The 17,473-nt window shown below is 44.3% G+C and overlaps 1 long non-coding RNA gene across 1 annotated transcript in view; it reads right to left on the bottom strand.

Moving 5' to 3' along the window:
• LOC141983995 (uncharacterized) overlaps positions 1-6,560 on the bottom strand; it is a 79,345-nt gene extending 72,785 nt beyond the window's left edge. Inside the window, exon 1 of the long non-coding RNA XR_012638609.1 lies at positions 6,518-6,560. This is a non-coding gene — a long non-coding RNA (uncharacterized LOC141983995). The remainder of the gene's footprint in view (positions 1-6,517) is intronic.
• Between the last annotated feature and the right edge of the window lie 10,913 nt (positions 6,561-17,473).

The raw sequence follows: 17,473 nt of genomic DNA, 5'->3' as shown, positions 1-17,473 counted from the left end.
AATTCTGGGGAAAGGGGTCTGGCCTAAGCTCCAGCCCTCAAAGGGAGTTAGGTGCCTAATTCTGGGCCATTCATGGATTCACAGCCATGAATTATCTCCTGAAGTTAGGCACCTGTGCCAGGTTAGTGTTTTCATGAAAAGTGAGGAGGAGGAGGAAGTAAATGGTTGTGATGGTACCTATGCTCCACCCTTGGAATCTTTAGCAACGGGTTAGAGCACTCCTGTGGGAGACCCAAGTTTCACAGCAGGCAGGGCAAGGATTGTAGTGGGGTCTCATATCCTGGGGAGTGCTCTAACCACTGGACTAAAGGTTAGAAGGGGAGGGAAGGCATCCCCATTGTCCCCACCTCTTCCTCCTCCGGCTAAAGGTTAGGTGGATGGGAACTTTTCCCCCTCCTCCCTCCTCCCCGTTACCATCACCTCCTCCTCTGGCATTTTTTGTGCTGGTTTAGGGGTGCTCTGAGCACACCCATCAGATCAGTCCCTGAAGGCAAGATTAGAGGGGCGATCCATTGTGAGTTAGGTGCTGGACAGTGCCAGGACTAATGAGACTTTGTGTGTGCCCAGCCAATGAAATTTAGGTGCTTCAAGGTCTTTAATGGTGGCAATGTAGGTGGCTAGGTTCTGGAGGCACCTCCAGCATTAGGCAACAGCTGATCAGGGGTTTTGTGAATGCCAGTGGCACCTAAATATTGGTTGTAGAGACCTAAAGGGGCAGTTAGGCATGTCTAAGTCCCCTAAGTGAATCCCACCCCATGTGTTTTTCAGACCTTCTAGTCAACACATTTTAATTAAGTGGTGTTTTATAGTGTGTTAACATTGAGAGTTGACAGTTTTAAACACCTTTGACAACATGTTCGCTGCTTGTGGTCAGCCTTAGAGAGAGCCTGGATTTTAAATAGGGTTTTTCTGTCAGAAACAATGAGCCAGATTCTGATCTCTCATCAGTTTGTCATTAACGTAACTCCATTGGCTTCAAAGGAGTGACTTCTGATCTACCTCTGTATAAGTGCAAAGAGAATCAGGGCTCATGTTCTGATTGGATTTAAAAGTAGCACTTCCCACATGATTTCTGAAACAGAACAAATGCAAAGGACACACAGTGGGGATGATTCTCCTCTGACATCAGTGTAAACCAGAAATATTTCTATTAAGGTCAATAGAGTTACACTTCTGTGTACTTAGTATAAGTGAGATCAGAATCTGGTTCATGGTAACCATTGTTAGTATAATTGAAACAAGGTGACATGCAATAGTGCTGTAGTTGTTGGCAAGATGGGTTCTGTCCTTTCGTGTATTTATCTGTGTAGTTTGACTGTCTGCCTAGTGTCTTTTCTCATGCCACGTTTCATAATTACGTTAGTCCCTCTTTGTTTCTTTTTGTCTGATGAAACCCCTATGGAATGTTTCCCTTCAGTTTTGTTTTATGGCTGGGAAAGTTTGGTACATGATGGTGGTACATAAGGTCAGCCTCAGTGATCACCCTGGTCTCTTCTGGCCTTATGAACTATGAACTGTGTTTTACATGTCAGTATAGGACTGCCATTGTTTCTTTCTTTGGGACAAAACTGCACTCTCTGCTATAAACCTCTGGATGTATGTTTTATGTTTGGATCAGGTTCTGTTGGTCCAGTAAAAGATATTACCTCACCCACCTTGTTCTCTCATATCCTGGGACCGACATAGCTAGAAACACTGTAAACATGCTTTATGTTTGCAATTTTAAAAGTCAATGTAAACCATTGACAATGACTGTTATGCAAGCTACCAAAATTCTTCACTTAATTCTCCTGATATACATCTTCTTTTCTTTGAGTATTGACTAAGTTTTAGTGCTAATGAAAAGTGTTGCACTGCAAAAGGAGCAAAGTCATTAGGGCATCAGCAGTGAAAGCTTCTCCACGCTGCCCTGACAACAGCATCATGTCCCACCCCCACACACACACACACTGCTCCAGCCTCTGCTTAAGTGCATTGTTCAGTCATATGAACTTGGAGACTGGGTCTAGGCCCACCCAGAGTGCTGTGCCTGGAAGAAAGCAATATTGGCAGTGATGGCTTCAAGCAGATAGATGAGAAGAGCCACCAGCAGCCCTCATGCTGCCCTTTGAAAGAATTCCCAAGGAGCAATGGCAGGCTCCTTTTACACATTCTTTGCAGTGCACTTCCCACCCCCTCCACCCCCCAGTACCAGTCGTGGAAACTCTTAGCACAAAGCAGTACAAGGAAGCAGGAGTCAATGCACCTGCCATGCAGGAAACTGCTTGCCTGCTGCTCCTCTTCTCCGGTTCTTTTCGACCAAGCAATTCAGTCACATTCAACTCAGGCCTCCTCACAGAAATGGATGTCAGCTTGCCAGACCCAGTGCCCCCAGTCAGTACAGAGACTAAGCCCTCTTTCCCACAGAGCCCTCCAGGATAGGTGGTGGTTGATGTCTCTGAGCTGTGCTTAAGAAACAGTGGGGTGGAGGAGGGAGGACCCTTGTAGCACTTCCTCAGGCTATGTGGAAGGGTGCAGAAGGTCTCCTAAGACATAGCTACCCTGCAGCTGGGAGTGTGCCTCTCAGCACTGGTAGGTAGACGCACACTAGCTCTGCTCAAGATAGCATGCTAAAAATAGCAGTATGCACATTGCAGCAGTGTCGACGGCTCCAGCTAGCCACCCAAGTACAGACCCATGGGGTCAGGAAGGCTTGTCTGCTGTGTCTATCTACCCGGGCTGGAAGGCACACTCTGAACTGCAGTGTAGACACACTCCAGCAGTCTGGGCAGAGAACAGCCCCAGTTTCTGCCTCCCACTAACAGTGATCCACCTTTATGCAAGAAATCTGCTGTTGTTGCTGAGTCCCATCACGACTTTCAGAAGCAAAAGGAAAAGTTTCTCAGGTGCAAGGAGTGGGGCCTTGGGAGCAGTTGGGTGAGGCTGGAGAGGTGGTGGGAAGGATGGAGAGAGTGGTGGGAGAATGAGGGCTCAGAGAGATGGAAGAGGAGATGAAAGTGGTAGGGCGCAGTAGGAGTTCCTGTGTATCATTTTATTTTTATCTTATTTGTCTGAAATCCATTTCCCAACAACATTTGCAGTGGCTGCCCATGAGCACATTCTCCAGGCCTGTTTGATCATTTCTTCTCTGGTGAGACAGCCAGTAAAGACCAAGAATTGTTACTGTGTGATGTAGATACTTGTCCAGAAGAAACTGAACTGAAACCACTGACTGAAACCACTAACCAAGGCCATTAGGCAGCCTTTACTTTTATCTACCTTTGAGTGGTGAAAGAGTCTCGGCAACAACTTAGAGGACAGATGTTCCATATCCCATTGCTTTAATAATAATTAATAATAGGTCTAAGTGTGAGGCTCTTTCGTCAAGCAAAATGCCTTTAAAAATGGAGTAAAAACTAAGAAAGAACTTTAGGATGTAGCTGTGAAATAGCTATTTAGTGCTAGATTCATAAAAGAATTTAGGTGCTTGACTCCTACTTTAGGTGTCTAAATCCCAGAACCAGGCCCCAATGGGATCATAAAACCCCCTGCTCAGCAGCCCCTGAACTTTAGAGGTGTCTAAACTCGCTCGGCACTTACATTTTTGCAGTAAAAGTTCTCTAGGTGCTTATGTTTCTGCCTCAGAGCATGCAAACTGCTGCCCCACTTTAGGCATCCAGATATCTAAGCCCCATAGAGATGCACAAATCCTGGGAAGATAGGCATTCCTCCACCTAACTTGCCTGTGGGGCCTGATCTGGCAAGCAGGCTCAGAGTTCACTTATTGGATCAGGCCTCCATAGGCAAGCTTACACAAATAGCCAGGGAGGGAGACAAGGAGGGCCTCCCTCATAACTTGTGGTTAGGATACTGGCATAGGCATAGTGGTTACGATACTGAGGTGGGAGACCTATCGTTCAGGTCTGCTCTCAACCTGAGGTGGGAGAAGGGATTTGAATAGGGATTTGCTACCTCTCAGATGAGTGCCCTAATCACTGGGCTATGGGATAGTTTGTGAATAATGAAAGAGTCATTGGGCCAGAGACAGAGCACAAGCACACGAATGACTCTAGCCTGCAGGTTAGAGCACGCATATGGGAGACCAAGGATCCAGTCCCCCTGCTCCAATTACTTTTTAAATTTTTGATTCACAGTAGAATAGCTTCAACATGAGAGACTGAGGAAGCTCCACATCAGAATCAAAGTAGCAGGAGATCCCAAATTCCCTGAGAGAAGTGGGACTTAGCACATATCCCTTGCCTTGGCATCTCCCATTGGATAGATTAAGTGAGAGGTCATCTCTTTCTCCCCATTCATTGTACAGGGAGCCTAGCTGCCTAACTCAGGCTTTGTGAATTCCAGTGATTTTCTAAGTGCCTAAAAGTTAGGTATGGTGATGCTCAGCATCACAAAACCTAAATTCCTTTGTGAATCTAGCCCTTTGTGCCTGGGGCTGAGAGCCTGTAGTTCCCACTGACGTCAATTGAAACGGAGGGTGCGCGGTACTTCGCAATGTCAAACCCATACTTCGCACCGACATGATGAACTTTGCGTTTAGAACGAGATCTTCTTAAACTGTTTACAAACATAAATATCATTACCAATCCCTTGTCCTGTCTAGTCTCCGAGGATTTAGCTAATCACTTGCCCAGTATAGTTTTTCAAAACAAATACATGTTTGAGTGACATTCACAGAAGCAGCTGACAAAGGTCACCAATTATGTTTTTAACTCATAATTCAAACCCACTGTCTCTCCTCAAAGAAAAAACAAACAAAAACCACTTTACTCTTTGGCTGAGCTTTTTGGTGCCAAGTTTCATCGCAGAGAGAATATTTGCAGCTGAGCCAGAACCCCCTGAAAAGGGCGTGATAGTGGAAATGCTGGCACCCCTCTCACTTGTAAGGCACAACCTATCACCACTGTAATAAGTGCATGGAAAGAATGATAATTATGGTATCAGCTATTAATTTTTCAGAGAGCTTAACATTGTTTCCATAAACTGCTATTATCATCTTACCAGTGTGGAGCGACAGAACATGGCATGTTCCTAATTCTGGGCCAGATTCTACAGCCTTTACTCATGCTGAATAGTACTTACTCATGGCTAGCAGTCCCATCCATTTCAATAGGACCTGCTGGTCTGAGTAAGTACTTCTCAGCTGGAGCAAGGGAGGTAGAATCTGGCCCTATATTAATAGGCACTTAGTTGCATGCTGTCTGTATTTAACTTTATGCCCAATTTAGAATAAGCAGCATGAATGAAGAATGGTTTGAAGTGAGGGGATGCTGTGTAGAACTGTTCATTCTGCATCAGTGTCCCATTAACAAATTAGTCAAAACTAGGCACTGTAGCCACATTATCCTTCAAGTGACCAGTAAAGGGAAAGAGACACAGGGATAGCATTTAAGATTCTTTCCTTTCCTTTCTTTTATTTTCTCCTGGAAAGAAAAAAAAAGGTTTGATATAGGGCTCTATCCAGCCAAAAATACATACTTGCTGTGCAGCAAGCCAAACTATTTAGGAGGAAGATCAGCTTGCTACACAAGCCCATAGGGAAAAATCAAATAATCCAGGGAAGGGAGTTGCAGGACTGAGGATAAGGGAAAGGACCCAGGGCCAGATTAAGCCTAAGGTCTAGGCTTGTGGCTAGGGTCTAAGTGCCTGGGTATGTGATTGCATTAGAATCTTAGCTTTCTTTTTTTCTAAGAGTACATTTTTTGCTTTTGGGGTGATGAAGAAAGAAGCTTGAACATGTGACTCGATGTTTCAATATCTGCCTGCGTCTGCAGACAGCCTGAAACAATAACTCTGAGAGGGGCATCTTGATGGTGTGTTAATTCTAAGAGCCACTGGTCAGTGGGCAGAAGGTAGGGTCCCCACTGCCATTCCTGGGGTACATTAACATGAGCGACCGTATGTGTCCATGTGCGTGGTTGTGCTATAATCCCCCTGCTGGCCACACCTAAACCCCAGAAACACCTGTCTGAAGGTGAGTAGAGTGCAAGGAAGCTAGCAGCATGTCTGAGGGGTGTGAGTAGGTATGCACCTCAGGATGTGGCATGGGCCTGTACCTGTGCTAGTGTGCAGTGTGGGGGAGGGGTAAGGGTGTGTACCAGGTCTTGAGTTTCAATAGTCCTCCCCCCCATTCTCACAGAGCACTGAACCCTTTTCTTCCTGATCCTTATCCTGTTCCCCTTGTAGTGGCAAGTTGCGCTGACCTGATCAGAACAAGAGTGCAGCGGAAAACTGATCAGTACAGGTGAATGTGGATGTTCCGAGAGCAGCCACGTGGTCCATGGACCACTCCCACCAGTCACCCCCAGGTGCTGATCAGTGTGTGGTCATAGTGTACCATTCTCCATGACTTCTCCCCAAACAGCAGGAACATACACCTTTACCGGGAAATTTCATGGAGGCTGGAGCAGGTGGGCATTGAGTGGACTCTGACTCAGTGCCTGGAATGCATCAAGCCCCTGAGGCTCCTGTACGGGAAGGCATAAGACTCAAACAATCACTCCAGGAGGGCTCACCATACCTGCCCCATCTGTGACAAGGAGGTCCGGCTGCTGTCAAGAGTTCCCAGTACAGAGTCTGAAGTGGCTCACGACTCCCTTCTCAACCCCACCAGAGCAAGAAGGAAGTAGGGAGGATGTCCGGGGAAACCTAGAAGACAAGGAGCATATAATTTTGCACCTCTACGTGGAGTAGCCAGTTGCCCTTAACAAACTCAAGGGCCCCAACCCACAGCAGGCTGACAAGTTACTGTGGACCCCCTCATACACCCTTATTGCCTCTTGCTCCCGTGCTCCATTGCTGATTTTAAGCCCAGGCCTTGATCCACTCCACCTCAAAATGGTCCCCAAGCAAGACATGGCTATAAATCTATATGATTTTATTGATTTCTGATTAACCACTTTAATGCATTTAGCTGAAGCTATGTCTTAAAAACACGTTATTAATGAAAAATCTTTGTACCCCAGTGTCTGTGCATTTCTCAGCCAGTAGTGAGGCTACAATGGTCCCAGGACCGCGTGGACCAGCGAAGGAAGATGTAGGTTAGAAAGGTACTGGTTGGGAATGGGACAATTGTAGAAAACTTTTAGTGGTTTGTCTATAGTTAGTAAAAGCTCTCTTTTGTCCCTTGGAAGATTACACAGTTTCAGTACTTCTATCACCTCTGCCCTGATCTTACCATCTCCTTACAAACAGGAGCCAAGCAGAATTGCGGGGTAGTGAAGCGGGTTAGGTACAGAAAGGGAACACTTTGGTTGTCTGAGGAACAGTTAGTCACAGCAATCTTTTCTCCCTTGGAAGATTACAAAATTTTAAACATCCCTATCCCCGGTGTCTGGCCTCTCCCCACACTGAGCCATTCTGTGCATGCCAGGGGAAATGGAGGTGGAGGAAGGAGCAGATCTGGCAGCTGGACAAACACTTTTGCAGTGGAGATGCGAGGGGCTTGTGGCACTGATCTGAAAGTTCAGGGAGCCAAATAAAGTTGTGGTGTTTTCTTTCTTTCCTTGTCCCTTTCACTGTTGTTAGGCAAGCACAAGGGCAGGATTTTCTGGTGATGGTGGGTGTGGGTGGGGTGGAGAACATCTCCCTTTGCACAGAAACTCCATATGCTAGCTGAGAATAGAGTCAATTTCCAGTCAAATTGTCTCCCAGTCCTGTAAGCATATTTCAGCACATTTCTGGAGTAGCTGGGTGTTGAGGTTCAAGATCACTGCAAATCTGCTCGGTCCACTTTCATAGCTGACCTAACTGCTCCATTCAGCAATACATGGAGGGATAACCATTAGCTGAAACATCTCTCTGGCATAGATTGCTGGAACACCTCCACAAGACTGGAAAGCCAAATCTCTTTTCCATTCTGGTACCTTGAAAATTGCTATGTTATCAAAACGTTGTCCAGGTTTTAAAGAAGAAACTGCTAACTGATAACGTAGCCTCTGGAAGGAACTGCCAACCTGCACTTTGAGACTCACTTAACATTTTAAATTTTTAAAAACATCAGTACATTTATCTTACCATTAGTAGCCTGTGCTCCCGCCTCAAGAGCTGCAAAAATTATCTGAGAACTAAGGATTGTCAAACAGTTGCATTCCTGAAATACTGAAAAATATCAAAATTGTGGTCTTCCACAGCAAAGTTGTGTTATATGTGGGATTTCTCAGCGTCGTCCAAGGAAAACAAAAATTTAATGCTCCCTGTCACAGTTCAAGGCAACTGCACCTGTATTCTCCCTCAATGGTCCAGCAAGGGCAACCACTGTAAGCTTCCAATGCCCCAGAAATGGCCTCTCTTGCGTGGAGACATGCATCTCTCTCCCTTCTGACTGTGGTAGTTCCTTGCCTTCACTGTGATATTCCCCAGCAAAAAACAAGCTACCTAAACAAGCTTCTTTTATTTTCTCTTCAGAGACAGTTAACAGTGTATTTACCACAGTTAATTTACCTCAGTCTATGAAAGCACATTTAATCCTTAAGGTAAAAGCAAGAGAAAAAACATTTTAAAAACAATAAAAGACCTGACACACATGCTAATAGGCTTACCAGAGATCACCCCAACTCCAACATGGGCTCTGGAAGGAGACCAGTCCTTCAAACCTCGACCAGGGGTTTTCCTGTGCTTTCCAGTTCATAACATCCTTTGCTCAGAACAAGAATACAGTCTGATGGGACCACTGTAGGCCAAAGTCCTTCAACCCTTCCCTAAGGATTGGGGCCCTCTGTGAACCAGAGGTCTTGTGCATTTGCTGGATCAGAAAGAAAGCCCTGAGTCAATTTACCATTAGGCTATTTATTCAAAAATCCTTTCTTTGTCTGTTGGTCCCTGGAGAATCCAGTCTGAATTAGTTTAAGCAAACCCCTTTGAGGGAGGGGGCAATGCTTCTGTGGAGGTGTTACAACCTGAGTGACTTTGATTAATCACCCTTCATTGTTCTCAGTTCTTGGAGGAGCCGTATTCACCCTTCCCATGGAAATACTTACAATCTCTTGCACACAATAACACATAAACAATTGCCTCTGTAATACAATGGACCCCTAAGGTATTAAACCTTAGTAGTTCACATGCAGAAAATCCACACACAATTCAAGTAACAATACAAGCATCTGCTACTATCCAGTTCATGTGCTGTGAATTGTGGGTTCCATTCCTGAACTTGAAAAATCTGATGTTCATTATAAGAAGGAAGGAGGGAGATGCAAGGAGGAAGGAGGGGACACAACTTGAGGAAACTACAACTAAACCCTTAGCTCCCTAACAGTCGCTAAGTGCATTTGGTAGCACTGACACTGAGCGGTTAAAAAAAAAAGAATGAGTGCATACAAAGTAAATGTTGCTAAAGGCACTAAGAGAGACTGAGTGCTCCCAATAATAGAGGTTGTAAACAGTGAATTATGAAGACTAAAGCATTGCGTAATGACCACATTACAACTCTGCCGCCACTCTTCACAGCACAAACTCAGCCATAAGGTGATAACCCCATGGAGCTGCCCTGTTATAATTGTCTTTAATGTATGAATTGTCACAAGAATGAATGGCTAATTTTTTTTTGCTGCAGGGAAACAGAATCCTCACACAGGAATGTAGCCCCACAAGATTGTGCCAATGCCCCCTCATGTGCATTTCCAGCAGCTCTAGAGAGTGTCAAGATGTCGCTCAGCACAACTGTGTCATCCTCTGCCTTCCTGCTGTGAACGTGTGGACATATGTCATCTCTGTTTTCCCTTGTCCTCGGTGAACCAGGACTAGCGTGCATGTGGGTGGAACCCAGCTGCCTGTACAAAGTTTGTAAACCTGACTTGTCCTGAGCCAACTTGGTATGGAAGCACTCCCCTTTACCCTCACAAGCATTATGGAGTGTGCAGTAGGTGACAATTATACAAACTGCATTTGCCATTTTGGCAACTAGACAGGTGTATAGGCAGCAACAATGAGAGTTCAGTCTACCAAATGACCACTCCATAACCATTCCACACCTACTGAGTTTATAAGTGAATTTCCTTTTCCCATGGACATGGGATGTTGGGATACAGTTTCATGAGCTGAGTTAGGAATGGATATTTGGGGTCCCCCAAAATAGCAGTTGGCACAGCCACACCATACAGAACAATATTGTATCTGAGGAATACTTTTCTCCATACAAGTACTATCCTGATCTCCTCGGCATCCTGGAGTCATCAGCCTTCCTGGTGTTTCTTATGCCTGTATTCATGAATCTGCCTCTGGTCCACTAAGTCTTGCAGAACAAGAGGATAATAACCTCTTTGACTCCACTGTATAAACATTTGTCCCACAATAAGGCACAGGAACAGAACCACATCATCATCCAATTGCTCCATGTCTTCCACCCAGTTTGGCAGGGAATTACAGTGTAGGGAGATGTGATCAGGAACTGCCATTAGGAAATGTGTGATGGCAGGAGACAGTACTAACAATACTCAGCAAAGTGTTTCCTAGAGTGTCTCCCAGTTCATGCAGAACCCTGGGATACCATCCATAAAATGGTTACACTAATGTCACATAACAGCAGCAGTGCAAATGCGGGTATATATGTGCACAAAGTGTTACACTCATGTCCAGCACATCATATTTGGACACTTGGCACGGGAATAGGGAACATGCATGAGAATGTCCACTGTCTAGTCACCGAGAATGCTCACCAGTGGAGGTAAGAAGGGGCCCCCATCCCACCATTGCTGCCTCTCTGGGAGGGGAGGAGGCCCCCAAGCCAGGCAGTGGGGGCAGAACCATGGTGGCTTCCCATGTCATGGTGTGCTTAGGGCCCTAAATTGCCTGAACCTGATCCTGCATGCCTCAGCACACCCCAGTTCCCTGGGCTGGGTTGGATCCACCCTTTGTCTGCTGGGGACACTGAAGAAAGGCCTTTGCACTGACAGAAGAGAAGCGGGACCCATGCCTACATTTTAGTCATAACAAGTACTCTAGTTTGAGTTGTGGAGGGGCTGGCAGACCTCCCACCCTCAGTAACTGGGAAAAGGCAGGGGAGGGAATCAGTTTTGGGGAAGGGTCCTATTATTTGAGATAGGGTCTCCTCTCCTCTTTTCTTCTTATCAGCTTTGACAGGCAAAATCTTTAGCCTGATGGACCCCATCCCTTTTCTCCCTAGCTGAGCTCCACTTCAGAGTCCTCAGTGCAAGGCCATGTTATCTTTATCCAGCAAACCACTTTAGCACATGCTTAATTTTAAGCATGTGAGTCATCCCCCTAAAGTCTATGGGATGATTCACATGCTCTGCTGGAGCAGGACAGATAGGGCTACGGTACCTAGGCCCTTTACCTATCTGCATCTTTAGGTGCCCAAACATCTTTAATAATCTGCCCCAGAGTACGCAGCACCTTAGAGGATATATATAAAACAAATATTTATTCTACCCCAGCATGAAGGTGCTAGACAGTGCAGATGAACCCCACACCTCAAAGTTCAGATCTGGATCTAGATTTCAGACTCCCCACAGCTCTATGATGTCTGGATCGGTGGTTTTGGGATAGGCTCCTTTCTATTAGAAAGTCCACAGAAGTAGCAGCATAGCACTTTGAGTCCACTCACCAAGGTAACTGAAAAATGTGTGATTCTTTTTATAAAACAGTTTTTTTGCTGTATCTGTTTTCAGCAGAGGTCTATTAACGGGAATACTATTTATGGCAGTGAAGTAAATGTGTGCTGAGAGTCCCCTATATGCCCCCCGAAGGGCTAGCAGCTTTGCATGCCATGGAAGAAAGGATTTAAATTCATCTGTTTTAATCAGATGTGCCCCGATGCAGCTCAAGTTGAGATCACTCAAAAGACAGCCATTGACCTCAGTGGGAGTTGGATTGGGCCCATCCTGACAGTGGTATTTACAGCCAAAGGTAACAATTAATCTTAACAGCTGTTGGAAAACCTGGAAGCTTACAGTTTTGGGAAACAACTGAGAGTCACAAGTTTGTGTTCCCTAGCTTTTTCCAGTAGTTCAATTAGGAAAAGGAAATGGATGATATCAATGATGCTTTTGTTTTATCCTTTAAGTATTAAAACAGATTAATTGCCTGCTGAAATATTTACTCTTGTGTTTCCAGTGATGTCATTTGGATTTTTTCATGTATTTCAGATTGTCATCTGAAATGGCTTTGTATCTCTGCAAATCCTTCTTCCATTCCACAAAACTAGTAGAAAAAGTCTCCTTCACAAGGGCTTTCATGTAGGGTTGCCAGGCATCCAGTTTTCGACCAGAACACTCAGTCGAAAAGGGGCCCTGGCAGCTCTGGTCAGCACTGCTGACCGGGCCATTAAAAGTCAGGTCGGCAGTGCGGTGGGGCTAAGGTAGGCTCCCTGACTGTGTTGGCTCTCCGCAGCTCCCAGAAATGGTGACATATCCCTGGGGTCCCTAGGTGCAGGGGCCAGGGAGGCTCCGTGCACAGGCCCTGCCCTAAGTGTCGGCTCCGCAGCTCCCATTGGCCAAGAACTGCAGCCAATGGAAGCTGCAGGGGCGGCACCTGCAGGCATGGGCAGTGCACACCGCAAAGAGCCTACTGGCTGCCCCTCTGCCTAGGGGCTGGACATGCTGGCCGCTTCTGGGAGCAGCGTGGAGCCAGAGCAGGCACGGAGTCTGCCTTAGCCCCACTGTGCTGCCGACCAGGAGCTGCCTGAGGTAAGTGCTGCCTGACCAGAGCCCGCACCCTTACCTGCACCCCAACCCTCTGCCCCAGGTTGGAACCCCCTCCTGGACCCAAAACCTCTCATCCCCAGCCCAACCCCGAAGCCAGCACCCCCAGCTGGAGCCCTCATCCCCTCCAGCACCCCTTACCCCCTTCCCCAGTCCCATAGGGAGAAATAGTTCATGACACAGTAAGTAGACTGTTTCTTTTCTTCTTCTTCTTTCTTTCCTACCTTCTTTTTATATTTCTTTTCATTCCTCTATGTCCTTTGGCAGAGATGCTGAATGCTTCATAGCAACAGTCTCACGGTTCATCACCTGTTTTTTGGGCAGGGACGGGGGTTAGTTCAGGTAGCAAATCCTCAATATCTGTTTGTTGGCAATATGCTGATTAAGTAATTTACCAATTTCTTGGTTATTAGTTGGTTAAAATTTTTTATTACTGGCTCATGAATTGCGAGAGTTGAATAGTTTTCCAGTGGAGCAAATACATTTATCATGACTTACTGGTGTTTTTGTCATGATGGGATAACACTGCTTTGGCACACTGTAACACAACCAGAACCATAGAGTTTAAGGCCAGAAGGAACCACCAGATCATCTAGTTTGACCTGTATATCACAGAATACCAACAAACATCATGACATGGAGATTTTCGGGGGAGGGGTAGGAGGGTTTCAGAAGTAATTTTTTGGTCTTTTTAACTTGTTGGCTATTATACATACAGGGCCGCCTGATCAAAATTAGGATGATTCCAGAAAAAGATGACAACTCGTCAATCCTAAATGCAGCCTTTTCCTCAACTAATCTGTTTAGGGTGGGCCTGCCCATCAAATTTGATCCAATCTACAATTGCTTAAGTCACAAACAACTATTGAACATGCAAATCTCATTTCACTATGGAATTATTACCTTAGTGACTTCTACAGGCTCTGAATTAACAAAGTATTCTGTGCAGGCTAAGAAAGAAATTCCTGAAAATTTTTCAATTTAGCTGTTGTTAGTCTAGTGCTGTCCACATACTAGAGCAGATTAGTTCAATTAATGAGTACCCCCATTCATTGGCTATACTTGCAGTACGGCATTCTAGAAGAGACTTGATGTGGGCCTCTCATGATTGGTAGGCAGCAGATCTACCGGAGCGAAAGGGAGGTTGATGTTCACTGTGCTGAGCTTCTCTGAGCTGGAAATAGCTCCTTGCATATTTTAAGCTTCCATTTGACAACAATTCAGAGTCCATCTCATCTTCCCAGACTTGTCTCAGATTTCATTTGGGTGGGTTTGTTTTCACCAACTTAAGCACCTATTTTTTCTGATTTTTCCATTACCACCTCTGCTGTGTACTCTGTAGAAACAAGAAGGATTTTAGAAGAGCAAAATGCAGAGGTTTCGTTACACAGCATTCTTAAAAATACCAAGATTCCTCCAGAAGAGAGAAGGTCACAAAGTGCTTTGTATCGCAGATTGCATCCAAATAAGATATAATACTAACTGCTTTATGAGCTCACCTAAAGGCCCATCTATAATGTTATCTCTCTTATTTTACCATGTAAGTCTTATTATACCATTTGTCAGCAGTCAGATTGTTACCATACAAGCTACCCAAGTCTTCTGCAGTCTGGCCAAAGTCAATATGTCTGGAACTGCTGCTGTATGTCTTGGAGATAAAAAAAAGAACGCCCTACCTGACTCATTGAGTTAATATTTTATCAATTTTGCCAGCATATTGGTCAGTGTCTGGGAAGCTGATATAGTAAATTTCCGCCCATATTGGTAATGGCAATCATTCACTGAAGCAGTCTGAGCTATCTTAGGATCATGTAACAGGATTAGGATTTCTCTACCTGGCAATGGGGATTTCAGCTACTATAAATCGACCTTTTGCCTTGGCTTTCTTTTTCATATTTAGTTGGATATTCTGTTTGCAGCATTGCACCAGATTGCCTAATGCCCTCACCATGTATCATGTTCATCTTTTTCTTTCGTTCTTCAAAAAAGTGAGAAATAACTGAGACTTTCTTATAAATATTCTTTAAAGATATTCTTTTGCAATACTTTTAATTTCTATGTTAAAACTGTAGTATCAAACCCTTACTTTCCACTTTCACTAGAAAACTGAAAAGGCCTGTTTCTAAAGCAAGTTTTACAATGGCATATTATGGCAAGTCATACAGGTCACCTAGTCTGGTTTCTATGCACCAAACACTCTGAAATTTGGTAATTTCAATACCCATTGCCCCTCAGATTTTGTAACTCCATCTCCCCCACCACACTTCTCAAGAAATACGTAAGCAGAATTGGAATCTGACATTTTTGGTTCAAATGGGAGACATTGATACTTATTTGTGGAAGTTCACTATATCTTGGAAATGAAGTAAGGCTCCAGGAAAAATAATTGTCATCCACCCACTAAATAATTATGTTCTTTTCTCATGGCTTGCAGTCGAACTCTACATGTGTGCAAGTAAATGGGTTGTTACTATTCCTACTTTACAACATAAATTACAGGCCCTGATGACTACCGTCAATTCAGAGAGATGCTGTTGTATCCAACCTACATTTGTTGCACTACACTTTGCACAGCAGACATGCTATAAAAGTAATATTTGCACACAATTTTCTTATCATCTTCAAAATATTGGTTAGCTGACTGTTCAACTTTATTTCCTGCGTTTTGTCCCGTTTGCATTCAATGAAAAAATGCTAACTTGTAAATCATTAATATAGCTTTAATCGTATGTCATTTTTATATTAGAACACAGTCAGTAAATATTAAACTTAAAAGAATGTATTTTAATAAATAATACTCATTAATATTAACCATGGCCTAGTGAGTGAGAAACAGACCACACCAATCTAGAAATGATTTTTAACATCTATTGCAATGTAAGGTGGATATTTTAGTACCACATAATATTTACCTTGCCAGGTAAGGTAGTTGGGACACAGCACCTGAACCATAATGTAGGAGAAGAATCCTACAAAAGGATTTTAGGAAGGGATTTGAAAAAAATATGAACTGTCCCGAAGTTCAGCCTTCACACCAAACCAAATGTAAGCCTTCCCCAACAAACCTCAATTTAATACTTCTTATTACTGAGCACCACTATAGTTCACATTTCTTTTTAAATCTATAGATGGTTCTCAGAAGGCCTGACACTCTCTGCTGGGCCAGCTGTTATTTACAAATTTTTGACCTTCAGAGCCTCCCTGCATTGTGAGGGCTGTGGGGAAATGTAATCTGGCATGACTCTGAACCATGGCAACCCTGGAAAACGAGATTTGAAAAATACATCTGGCCAGTGTTTGGCTCTAAATACCAGACCAATTGATGAGTCCTCTCCCATCAAGAATAGCAAGCAAACAGGGGAGTTTATTGGGAAAAGGTTGGATGTGGGAGGGGTTAAGGTGGTTAAGAATATTGGCTCTGAGAGGGTTGAAATGGCAGCTAAAAAGAATAATGGTGAAGAACAAAGTAAGGAAGTGGTTGGGTCCAGGCCAAGGGGGTGAGCCAGAGAGCTGTTTTCATCCAAAGGATAGGCAGTAGGTGAGGAAGAGAGGTTTGAAGGGGTTGTGGTAAGGGTAGGGATGGAGTTGGATCCAGATTTACCTCAAGGGAATTGCTGTAGTTGGTATCAAGGAGGGGGGAGAAGAACCTGGTGGAGCAGCAGGAACAGCATTAGAGACTGAATTCCTATGAGCTCTGGCTTGATAGCCTGTGCTTCCCAGCATGCTGACCAGTGAACCTGTGCACTTCGCATCATGTGCTCTGGTTGTGATGACAAACATGAAGGCAAAGGCAATTGGGGCACATAGAGCAGGCAGGAACATCAAAGAGACAAAGCGAAGTTAGCTGCAGCAGACAAGAGCAGAGTTAATGTTATATAACAATAATACATCACATTTAATGTATTTTGTAAATATTAACTGATTTCTAGTAACCTTCTTATCAAACTATTTTCTATTGCCATTTGCTCCTATGATCTGTAAGTTTTCATTTCCCTGCTCCCTCACCCCATATCTTGTCTGCAGTAGTATCATCATTAGACATCTGCCTAGGAAACTCAATTTTCTGGGCTTCTTTCTCCCCACATCCCTATCTATGAAGATCTGGACCCTAGTTATCAGTTAGTCTCTTGGGCCTCTTCTTCAAAAGGCATGGTTGCAGAGCACGTGATGCGTGATAGACGGGGAAACATGGAGGTAGATAAAGTGAGGTGGGTCTCCATAGCCATCTGTAACTATAGCAGTTGCCAGAGTCAGCATTTTCCAACAGTTACCACACAATGTGGGGCTTGAGGTCCTACTACATGAATAAAAATTATTATTAATAATAATAATAATATATTATTGTTGTTACTGTACGCCAGCTAGTGGCAAATGTTGATGTGTTAACATGTGCCATCAGCAGTGATACACAGACAGAAGGAAGTGGGGTGTGATGACATACAGAGGTGAGGGAGCCAATCAGATGTGGTGAGGGAACTGGTAATGGCACTACATGTATTCGTGCACAGAGCGCCCAGGATCTCTATAGTCATCTCTGCCTTTGGCAGCACATTTTCAAATAAATGTCTAGAAGTGATGAGCCAAAACCTCCTGTGGTGTAAGCCAGCATAGCTGCATTGACTTACTTAAAGTCAATGGAGCTACTCTCATTTAAATTATCTGAGTATTTGGCCCTATTTATGACTTTTTTTTTCAGATAAAAACATTACTTCTTAAACAACTGTTACTTGTTTTTTGTAAAATTAGGCAAAAGGTACCAATGTAAAATATGCAGCCGAGTTCAGTTAAGGTGGCATAACATCAACAGACAAGACCAA

This window comes from Natator depressus, chromosome 3, assembly GCF_965152275.1.
Source record: "Natator depressus isolate rNatDep1 chromosome 3, rNatDep2.hap1, whole genome shotgun sequence".
Lineage (NCBI taxonomy): Eukaryota > Metazoa > Chordata > Testudines > Cheloniidae > Natator > Natator depressus.
The sequence above is the reverse complement of the archived record's forward strand: the minus strand, read 5'-3'. Positions and strand labels throughout refer to the sequence as shown.